Source organism: Oncorhynchus masou, unplaced genomic scaffold (genome assembly GCF_036934945.1).
Source record: "Oncorhynchus masou masou isolate Uvic2021 unplaced genomic scaffold, UVic_Omas_1.1 unplaced_scaffold_8749, whole genome shotgun sequence".
Taxonomy (NCBI): domain Eukaryota; kingdom Metazoa; phylum Chordata; class Actinopteri; order Salmoniformes; family Salmonidae; genus Oncorhynchus; species Oncorhynchus masou.
In genome coordinates, this window is record NW_027015211.1 from 1 (window position 1) to 11,968 (window position 11,968).

The 11,968-nt window shown below is 47.0% G+C and overlaps 1 long non-coding RNA gene across 1 annotated transcript; it reads left to right on the top strand.

Annotated features, from left to right (window-relative positions):
- Positions 1-2,495: 2,495 nt before the first annotated feature.
- LOC135537945 (uncharacterized) lies at positions 2,496-3,595 on the top strand. The gene is made up of 4 exons (XR_010455303.1): positions 2,496-2,581; positions 2,690-2,838; positions 3,074-3,403; positions 3,564-3,595. It is a non-coding gene; the product is annotated as an uncharacterized LOC135537945 (long non-coding RNA).
- Positions 3,596-11,968: the final 8,373 nt, after the last annotated feature.

An 11,968-nucleotide genomic window follows, 5' to 3' on the forward strand; every position in this document is an offset into this window, starting at 1 on the left:
CAGGGCCCCCAGTCCATATAATTATTATATAGAAGGTGTGTGTGTGTGTGTGTGTGTGTGTGTGTGTGTGTGTGTGTGTGTGTGTGTGTGTGTGTGTGTGTGTGTGTGTGTGTGTGTGTGTGTGTGTGTGTGTGTGTGTGTGTGTGTGTGTGTGTGTGTGTGTGTGTGTGTGAGTGTGTGAGTGAGTGAGTGAGTGAGTGTGTGAGTGAGTGAGTGTGTCACTTTTTAACCTCATAGCTTGGGATCAGGGCCCCCAGTCCATATAATTATTATATAAAAGGTGTGTGTGCATGTGTTTATGAGTAACTTCTGTTTAGCCTCTCAGCTTGGGGATAGGGATCGTTGAACCTGGTGGTCAGTCTTTAGGCTGCTGTTCAGTTTGGGGATAGGAGTTATCGTTGAACCTGGTAGTCAGTCTTTAGGCTGCTGTACAGCTTGGGGATAGGAGTTATCATTGAACCTGGTGGTCAGTCTTTAGGCTGCTGTTCAGTTTGGGGATAGGAGTTATCGTTGAACCTGGTGGTCAGTCTTTAGGCTGCTGTACAGCTTGACGGACCGTAGAGGATTGGACATTTATCCTCCTATGTTTGGGGTTCTGAGAATAAAACGGCTTCAGAATAATCAATGTAGAAATATGTGTTTACAGTACTGTGTTGTTGATGATGTTGATCCATAGTGTAATAGACAGACAGTATTCACACACACAACCGTATACAGATGAAGGATCTTAAAAAGTATCCTTCAGCAACAGGAAAAGTGAATTATTATGTGGATTATAATTAATGTGGTGGTTCACACAGTTTTCATTAGGGAAAATTAAGTCTGACAGTTGAAAAAAAACAAAAACAAACTTTAGATGCCTTTTTAAACCTTGAATACACAAATTCTCTACAACTAAGAGTGATCAAATTAAGATCCTACATCCGTAACACAATACAGCACAACGCAATATGAGCTTGGTTCATTTTCAGTAATGAGGCCCTGTACCCCATTTACAGTTTCTACTTCAATGTATCAGGTGGAGTTATTCACCAGCTATAGAGTGAGTTGTTGTTTATGTTTCTAAGACTGCAGGGTGGGAGATGCAACAATGGCCTTGAGAACAGCAGGAAGTGTGTTGGTGTTCTTTCTCTGGTCTGTAGCAGGTATGGTCCCGTTCATAACTGTTTTAGTTGCCCTGTGTTTCAATTTATAAACATGTCTAAAGGTTAAGAGTCATAATGTTGTTCTGTTTGGCATATATACTTCACTTTATATGTTGGTCTTCTACCGTCCCTGGGAGGGTGCGTCACTTGAACGGGTTGAGTCACTGATGTGATCTTCCTGTCTGGGTTGGTGCCCCCCACTGGGTTGTGCCGTGGCGGAGATCTTTGTGGGCTATACTCGGCCTTGTCTCTGGATGGTAAGTTGGTGGTTGAAGATATCCCTCTAGTGGTGTGGGGGCTGTGCTTTGGCAAAGTGGGTGGGGTTATATCCTTCCTGTTTGGCCCTGTCCGGGGGTGTCCTCGGATGGGGCCACAGTGTCTCCTGACCCCTCCTGTCTCAGCCTCCAGTATTTATGCTGCAGTAGTTTATGTCGGGGGCTAGGGTCAGTTTGTTATATCTGGAGTACTTCTCCTGTCCTATTCGGTGTTCTGTGTGAATTTAAGTGTGCTCTCTCTAATTCTCTCTTTCTTTCTCTCTTTCTTTCTCTCTCTCGGAGGACCTGAGCCCTAGGACCATGCCTCAGGACTCCCTGGCATGATGACTCCTTGCTGTCCACCTGGCCGTGCTGCTGCTCCAGTTTCAACTGTTCTGCCTTATTATTATTGGACCATGCTTGTCATTTATGAACATTTGAACATCTTGGCCATGTTCTGTTATAATCTCACCCGGCACAGCCAGAAGAGGACTGGCCACCCCACATAGCCTGGTTCCTCTCTAGGTTTCTTCCTAGGTTTTGGCCTTTCAAGGGAGTTTTTCCTAGCCATCGTGCTTCTACACCTGCATTGCTTTCTGTTTGGGGTTTTAAGCTGGGTTTCTGTACAGCACTTTGAGATATCAGCTGATGTACGAAAGGGCTACATAAATACATTTGATTTGCTTTTGATTTGATTTCTACTCTAATTGTGAGATGCTTATCTGTAGTTTCCATTCACACTCAACTCAGCAACTTTGGCAACAAAATGTGGACCAACAATACCGTTAGTGAGAGCCATTTTGCCTCATTTTCATTTAATAAATGTTGTGTTGTGTGACTGTGTTTCAGTTGTACTGGGGAAAAATGTCTGGAGTGTGACATACACTAATCAGAGTATCTGTGCCTTGAAGGGTCAACAGTGGAGATGACCTGCTCTTTCAGCTATCCCAGAGGTCATAAGGTCACATCAACCTTCTGGTTCACTAAAATTGAGACTGAAGATCTTGGTCAGAACCCAGAGTATGCAGGTCGTCTGGAGTATCATGGAGATAAGAAGAAAGACTGTACCCTGAAAATCACAGACCTGAGAGAGAGACTCAGCTACATATTGGTTCAGATTATTAACAAATCAGGAAGGAGGGAAATATTCTGGAAGTCCTGGAGTCTCTCTGTCTGTCACAGGTACAGTAAAAGTGTTTTTATGTTCAATTCCAATTAGTTCTGACAATTGTTGTGGTGTGTCTGTACAATAGTCTGTATAACATAGGATTTCTTCCATCTTTGTATTAGAGTGATAAGTCACCCCACCTACATCTGGTACAAGAACGGACACAAAGTAAAGGAGGACACCTCCAGCCTGGACTCAGACTCCTTTAGTGATGCAGACAGTTATTCCTGTGCTGTAAAAGGCCATGAGGATCTCCTCTCTCCTGCAGTGTGTAAGTGTGTTTTTAAAAATAAAAATCTCATACATGTTTGTTTCAGGTTGTGAGACTTATGCCAATGAATCAATTAATATGGATCACTATTCAAATGATGGTTGTCACGAATGTACACTGTTAAACTTGTTTGTTTTTCTTCTTCATAAACAACATCAGTGTATATCGGTAGATATTGTAATTACGTTTTATTTAAGATTTAGATAAGGTGTTATATTGTCTTCTTGTATTTCAGGTCAGAAGTGTTGGAGTGTGACTTACACCCATCAGAGTATCTGTGCTTTGAAGGGGTCAACAGTGGACATATCCTGCTCTTACACATATCCCAGTTATCATGAGATCAAACAAGCTTTCTGGTTTACTAAATGGTCTGGTCTGGAGGCTGAAGATCTGAGCTCAGTGCCAGGGTATGAGGGTCATATAGAGTACCTTGGGGATAAGGAGAGTGACTGTACCCTGAGAATCACAGACCTGAGATTGAGTGACTCTGCTGGGTACATGTTCAGATTCATAACATCTGGAGGAAGTGAGTTTTCTGGCTCACCTGTCTCCCTGACTGTCACAGGTAATCTGTCACTCATCTCACATCTGTTAGTGTAATGACCTTATTTAGGGAAGTCATACAGACACAGTAGTGGTATGTGATGGAAAAATACCGAATGTAGTATTTCACATAAGAGGACATATATAGGAGGAGAATAATGATTTGGTGCCTTTTTCTCTAGATGTTGTGTTGGAGATGTATCCTACATCTGTGTCAGAGGGGAGAATGTCACACTGAGATGTAGAACCAACTGTACACTGGACCCCATCACAGTCTACAGTTGGTATAAGAATGGACAGCCTCTACCAAACAGCAACACCTCCTCTCCTGTCTATATCCTGTTCTCAGTCAGCAGTGAGGATACAGGCAGATACTCCTGTTCTGTAGAAGGACATGAGGATCTCCCCTCTGCTGAAGAGACTCTCACTGTCACATGTAAGTACATGGGGTTTAACCCTTTAGTTTGGTATAATAACATTGTAGTGACAGATATTGGCTCCACATGATACTTGAATGGATCATCTTCAATAAGAGGATGGAGCTAAATGTCATTGTGTGGAAAAGTACATTTGTGGAAAGTTTGTGTAATATTCTCTCTCTCTCTCTCTCTCTCTCCCTCTCTCTCTCTCTCTCTCTCTCTCTCTCTCTCTCTCTCTCTCTCTCTCTCTCTCTCTCTCTCTCTCAGTAAGTGTGTTAGTGTGTCCATAAACATTTTAGTGGGAGTGTAAATTGCTAATTCAGTATCTTCTTTCAGAATGTGAGGGGACCCTCCCACTGAAGAGAACCACTACAGAACCTGGACTTAAGAGAACCACCACAGAACCTGCACTGAAGAGAACCACCACAGAACATGGACTGAAGAGAACCACCACAGATCCTGGACTGAAGAGAACCACCACAGATCTTGGACTAAAGAGAACCACCACAGATCCTGGACTGAAGAGAACCACCACAGATCCTGGACTGAAGAGAACCACCACAGATCCTGGACTGAAGAGAACCACCACAGATCCTGGACTAAAGAGTATCACCACAGAAGCTGGACTGAAGAGAATCACCACAGAAGCTGGACTGAAGAACCACCACAGATGGTTTCCTGGATCACCTGGACAGAACCACCACAGCTGGACTGACAGAGCTGGACTGGAAGAGAATTGACTCCAGCTGGACTGAAGAGAATCCAAAACCACCACAGACTCCTGGTTCTAATCCAAAACCAGGCCTCACACCTCTATTCTCTTGCAACCATATCTAGATGGTTTTCCAGACCATGAACTTTAGCTTTTGAGTAAATGCTGGAACCTCTCCTCCCCTCTGGACTCCAGTTGTTCACCTCTCCTCCCATCATGACTCCAGTGGTGGACCTCTCCTCCCCTCTGGACTCCAGTTGTTCACCTCTCCTCCCATCATGACTCCAGTGGTGGACCTCTCCTCCCCTCTGGACTCCAGTTGTTCACCTCTCCTCCCATCATGACTCCAGTGGTGGACCTCTCCTCCCCTCTGGACTCCAGTTGTTCACCTCTCCTCCCATCATGACTCCAGTGGTGGACCTCTCCTCCCCTCTGGACTCCAGTGGTGGACCTCTCCTCCTCATGGACTTGTTCACCTCTCCTCCCCATCATGACTCCAGTGGTGGACCTCTCCTCCCCTCTGGACCCAGTTGTTCACCTCTCCTCCCATCATGACTCCAGTGGTGGACCTCTCTCCCCCTCAGGACTCCAGTGGTGGACCTCTCCTCCTCTCATGACTCCAGTGATGGACCTCTCCTCCATGGACTCATGACTCCTCCTCCCCCTGGACTCATGACTCCAGTGGTGGACCTCTCCTCCCCTCAGGACTCCAGTTGTGGACCTCTCCTCCCCTCATGACTCAGTGGTGGACCTCTCCTCTCCCCACAGTGATCTCCACTCAGTCCAGTGTGGACCTCTCCTCCCCTCTGGACTCCAGACTCCAGTGGGACCTCTCTCTCCTCCCCCTCATGGACTCCAGTGGATGGACCTCTCCTCCCCTCATGACTCCAGTGAGTGGACCTCTCCTCCCCTCATGGACTCCAGTGATGGACCTCTCCCTCCTCATGACTCCAGTGGTGGACTCCCCCATGACTCCAGTGGTGGACCTCACCTCCCTCATGACTCCCATGGACCCCTCATGACTCCAGTGATGGACCTCTCCTCCCCTCATGACTCCAGTGGTGGACCTCTCCTCCCCCTCTGACTCCATGACCTCTCCTCCCATCATGACTCCCGTGGTGGACCTCTCCTCCTCTGGACTCCAGTTGTTCACCTCTCCTCCCATCATGACTCCAGTGGTGGACCTCTCCTCCCCTCATGACTCCAGTTGTTCACCTCTCCTCCCATCATGACTCCAGTGGTGGACCTCTCCTCCCCCATGACTCCAGTCATGGACCCCATGACTCCAGTGATGGACCTCCCTCCTCCAGTCATGGAACCCCTCATGACTCCAGTGATGGACTCTCCTCTCAGGACTCCTCTCCTCCTCTGGACTCCAGTGATGGACCTCTCCTCTCCCCTCATGACTCCAGTGGTGGACCTCCTCCCCTCATGACTCCAGTGATGGACCTCTCCTCTCAGGACTCCAGTGGTGGACCAGGACTCCTGGACCTCTCCCCCTCAGGACTCCAGTGATGGACCTCTCCTCCCCTCAGGACTCCAGTGGTGGACCTCTCCTCTCCCCTCATGACTCCAGTGGTGGACCTCTCCTCCTGACTCCAGTGGTGGACCTCCCCTCCAGTGGTGGACCTCCCTCATGACTCCAGTGGTGGACCTCTCCTCCCATGACTCAGGGATGGACTCCCATGACTCATGGACCTCCCTCCTCATGACTCCAGTGGTGGACCTCTCCTCCCCTCATGACTCCAGGGATGGACCTCTCCTCCCTCATGACTCCAGTGGTGGACCTCTCCCTCCCCTCATGACTCCAGTGGTGGACCTCTCCTCCTCATGACTCCAGTGGTGGACCTCTCTCCTCCCAGTGGTGGATCATGACTCCAGTGGTGGACCTCTCCTCCCCTCATGACTCCAGTGGTGGACCTCTCCTCCTCATGACTCCAGTGGTCTCCTCCCATCATGACTCCAGTGGTGGACCTCTCCTCCCCTCATGACTCCAGTTGTTCACCTCCTCCTCCCATCATGACTCCAGTGGTGGACCTCTCCTCCCCTCCATGACTCCAGGGATGGACCCCCTCATGACTCCAGTGATGGACCTCCTCATGACTCCCCCTCATGACTCCAGTGATGGAACCCCTCATGACTCCAGTGATGGACCTCTCCTCCCCTCTGACTCCAGTTGTTCACCTCTCCTCCCATCATGACTCCAGTGGTGAACCTCTCCTCCCTCATGACTCCAGTGATGGACCTCTCCTCCTCCTCAGGACTCCAGTGGTGGACCTCTCCTCCTCCTCTCAGGACTCCAGTGATGGACCTCCTCAGTGATGGACCCTCTCCCCTCATGACTCAGTGGTGACTCATGACCAGTCAGTGACTCCAGTGATGGACCTCAGTGGTCCTCCCCTCTGGACCCTCATGACTCCAGTGATGGACCTCTCCTCCCCTCTGGACTCCTCCTCTCAGGACTCCAGTGGTGGACCTCCCCTCATGACTCCTCCCCTCATGACTCCAGTGGTGACTCCCCCCATGACTCCAGTCATGGACATGACTCCAGTGATCCTCCTCCCCTCATGACTCCAGGACTCCAGTGGTGGACTCAGGACTCCAGTGATGGACCTCTCCTCTCCCCTCATGACTCCAGTGGTGGACCTCTCCTCTCCCCTCATGACTCCAGTGGACTCCAGTGGTGGACCTCTCCTCCCCTCATGACTCCAGTGATGGACCAGGACTCCAGTCTGGACCTCTCCCCCTCATGACTCCAGTGGTGGACCTCTTCCTCCTCATGGACTCCAGACTCCAGTGATGGACCTCTCCTCCTCATGACTCCAGTGGTGGACCTCTTCTCCTCATGACTCCAGTGGATGGACCTCTCCTCCCTCCAGTGGATGGACCTCTCCTCCTCATGACTCCAGTGGTGGACCTCTCCTCTCATGACTCCAGTGGTGGACCTCTCCTCTCCTCATGACTCCAGTGGTGGACCTCTCCTCCTCAGGACTCCAGTGGTGGACCTCTCTTCTCCCCTCATGACTCCAGTGGTGGACCTCTTCTCCCTCATGACTCCAGTGGTGGACCTCTCCTCTCCCCTCATGACTCCAGTGGTGGACCTCTCCTCCTCATGACTCCAGTGGTGGACCTCTCCTCTCCTCATGACTCCAGTGGTGGACCTCTCCCTCCCCTCATGACTCCAGTGGTGGACCTCTCCTCCTCATGACTCCAGTGGTGGACCTCTCCTCCAGTGGTGGACCTCTCCTCCTCCCCTCATGACTCCAGTGGTGGACCTCTCATGACTCCCCTCATGACTCCAGTGGTGGACCTCTTCTCCCTCATGACTCCAGGGATGGACCTCTCCTCCCCTCATGACTCCAGTGATGGACCTCTCCTCCTCATGACTCCAGGGATGGACCTCTCCTCCTCATGACTCCAGTGATGGACCTCTCCTCCTCAGGACTCCAGTGGTGGACCTCTCCTCCCCTCTGGACTCCAGTTGTTCACCTCTCCTCCCATCATGACTCCAGGGAAGGACCTCTTCCCCTCATGACTCCAGTGATGGACCTCTCCTCCCCTCAGGACTCCAGTGGTGGACCACTCCTCTCCACCCATGACTCCAGTGATGGACCTCTCCTCCCCTCATGACTCCAGTGATGGACCTCTCCTCCCCTCTGGACTCCAGTTGTTCACCTCTCCTCCCATCATGAGTCCAGTGGTGGACCTCTCCTCCCCTCAGGGCTCCAGTGGTGGAACTCTCCCCCTCTCAGGACCAGTGGTGGACCACTCCTCTCCACCCATGACTCCAGTGATGGACCTCTCCTCCCCTCATGACTCCAGTGGTGGACCTCTCCTCCCTCATGACTCCAGTGATGGACCTCTCCTCCCTCTGGACTCCAGTTATTCACCTCTCTCCTTTATTTTACTAGGCAAGTCAGTTAAGAACAAATTCTTATTTTCAATGACAGCCTAGGAACAGTGGGTTAACTGCCTGTTCAGGGGCAGAACGACAGATTTGTACCTTGTCAGCTCAAACCACTAGGCTACCCTGCCGCCCCGACAGGAAGAGGATGAGGGACTGTGTCCCTACTTTAAAAGGGAACAGGAGGCTTGGGGGGTGTCACCCCATTTGTCGTCCTCTGGCACCGGCCACAGATCCCAGACAGAACACTGGACATATATAGTGAGTGTGTGAAGTGTCAATCAAAGTGAAGAGGAGTGAAGAGTTCTCTTTCACACAAGAACAAACTGGAAACTCAGAGCAGCTTGCCTTGGACTTGGCATAATGACAGCTCACTGTTGTCTGTTGTTTCTAGCTAGCTAATGTTGATAGCTAGATGACAGGTAACTAGCGAGCTCACTAGTTAACTATGGGGTCTTGCTGTAATTCAGCGGCAGCACATCATATTGTTCACAATCCAGTACATTCAGAGGAGCTGTGTGATGCACAAAAATGCTTGTTTATCACTGAATAACAGCAGCTTCATGTAGCTAACAAGCTAGTTGAGATCACTAGTTCACTCAATTAAAACACCAGTTCAACATAAGTCCCAATAACACAGTACTTTTAAGTACGTGACTGTTTTATTCTATATATATTTTTGCCATTTTCAAATGTTATTTTACCTTCTATTTTGTATATTTTCATCAGACTTGTAGGGACATATGAAGCCTGGAAGCTGCAGTAATGTTGAGATGTCAGTAGGGAGAGCTCTAGTCTAGAACACTGGAACCAAAGATACTCCTCTTTCATCTGTTCTGGAACCTTCAGTACCAGCTGATGAGGAGTAATGGGAATGGGTCACATTTTGTCTCTTGTAAAACATGTAGGTCCACTCTCAAATAAAGAAATGCAACTACAGTATTCTGACTTTAGCACATTTCGATTTAGATTCAGTAACATCCCTTATGTGACATGTTGTTGCTGCATGTTAATGACCTGTCTAGACTACTTTAAAATGTGTCAACCACAGAACTCACACTTAGGCTTTGCCTGCTTCTACTAACACTTACAGTAGACTACTTCTTGTTTCCACGCAGTGACAGTAAGTTGACTAACTGTTCAAGACCTCTCCTCTTCACTTCACTCTGTAAGTACACTTGATGATATCTTGAAATATAGTTTTATTTTTGCTGTTTTTAGCCAAACATCACATGACTTCCTGTATCTTTGTACTTGTTGGTTTATATTGAACTGTGTTTTGGTTGTTACATCAGGGCCTGTATTCATAAAGTGTCTCAGACGGTCCATATAATTATGATCTAAAGGCTAAACTGATCCCAGATCAGCTCTCCTACTCTGATACACATTGTGAATACTGACCCTGGACTGGGGTTTCATGTGTTTAGTTTAGTTCAGTTTATTCATTTACATGTTTAAAACATGATCAGTAGAGTATACCAGTAATACCCAGATCTCCATTCAAAAGGGTCATGTTCACTGTCATAGTATAACAAAGACAATGATAACTGTCTGTGTGTGTGTGTGTGTGTGTGTGTGTGTGTGTGTGTGTGTGTGTGTGTGTGTGTGTGTGTGTGTGTGTGTGTGTGTGTGTGTGTGTGTGTGTGTGTGTGTGTGTGTGTGTGTGTGTGTGTGTGTGTGTGTGTGTGTGTGTGTGTACGTGTCTGTATGTGTGTGCGTGTACGTGTGTGAGTGTGTGAGAGTGTATGAGTGTGAGTGTATGAGTGTGAGTGTGTGAGTGTGTGTGTGTGTACGTGTGTGTGTGTGTACGGTGCATGCTATTTTAAGAGCTCTCAGATCAACAGATTGTTGTGGAGCCATTTTGAAAATGGCCTAAAGTAAGAGTTTTGAGTGATTGAATGAATGCTTCGTAAGAGCTTTAGGAGTAGTATAGACACAGTTGTGGTGGACTGTGTTTAGGAGTAGTATTAACATGAGACACAGTGATGGTGGGTTGTGTTTAGGAGTAGTATTAACATGAGACAGTGATGGTGGGTTGTGTTTAGGAGTAGGTTTAACATGAGACAGTGATGGTGGGTTGAGTTTAGGAGTAGTATTAACATGAGACACAGTGATGGTGGGTTGTGTTTAGGAGTAGTATTAACATGAGACAGTGATGGTGGGTTGTGTTTAGGAGTAGGTTTAACATGAGACAGTGATGGTGGGTTGAGTTTAGGAGTAGCATTAACATGAGACAGTGATGGTGGGTTGTGTTTAGGAGTAGCATTAACATGAGACACAGTGATGGTGGGTTGTGTTTAGGAGTAGTATTAACATGAGACACAGTGATGGTGGGTTGTGTTTAGGAGTAGTATTAACATGAGACACAGTGAGGGTGGGTTGTGTTTAGGAGTAGTATTAACATGAGACAGTGATGGTGGGTTGTGTTTAGGAGTAGGTTTAACATGAGACACAGTGATGGTGGGTTGTGTAGGAGTAGCATTAACATGCGACAGTGATGGTGGGTTGTGTATAGGAGTAGTATTAACATGAGACACAGTGATGGTGGGTTGTGTTTAGGAGTAGTATTAACATGAGACACAGTGATGGTGGGTTGTGTTTAGGAGTAGTATTAACATGCGACAGTGATGGTGGGTTGTGTTTAGGAGTAGTATTAACATGAGACACAGTGATGGTGGGTTGTGTTTAGGAGTAGTATTAACATGAGACAGTGATGGTGGTTGTGTTTAGGAGTAGTATTAACATGAGACGGTGATGGTGGGTTGTGTTTAGGAGTAGTATTAACATGAGACACAGTGATGGTGGGTTGAAATGCTGACTAAACGGGTCCTTTCCAACAATGCAGAGTTAAAGATAAAAATACAGTGTATTCAGAAAGTATTCAGACCCCTTGACTTTTCCCACATGTTACGTTACAGCATTATTCTAAAATGGATTCAATTGTTTTTTCCCCCTCATCAATCTAAACACAATTCTCCATAATAATAAATACAAAAACAGTTTTTTATACATTTTTGTAAAAAAATGTAAACTGAAATATCACATTTCCATAAGAATTAAGACCTTTTACTCAGTACTTTGTTGAAGCACCTTGGCAGCAACTACAGCCTCGAGTCCTCTTGGGTATGATGCAACAAGCTTGGCAAACTTGTATTTGGTGAGTTTCTGATTAATTGTTGATTAATTGTTTATGGTTCATTGAACAAGCATGGGAAACAGTGTTTAAACCCTTCACAATAAAGATCTGTGAAATTATTTGCATTTTTACAAATTATCTTTGAAAGACAGGGTCCTGAAAAAGGGACTTTTCTTTTTTTGCTGAGTTTATATGACATATATGATATATACTGTATATATATATTCATATATATTAAATATAATGTATATATATATTTATATTTGATATATATTGTATATATTTACAACAAATATGAATAGGGAATTGGAAATGATTCAGACAATTACATTGATGGAAGCCACAATCTACCTGCAATATTGAAGCTGAGCTACCCCCTTAAAGAAAAGTGTGTGTGTGTGTGTGTCACTTGCTGT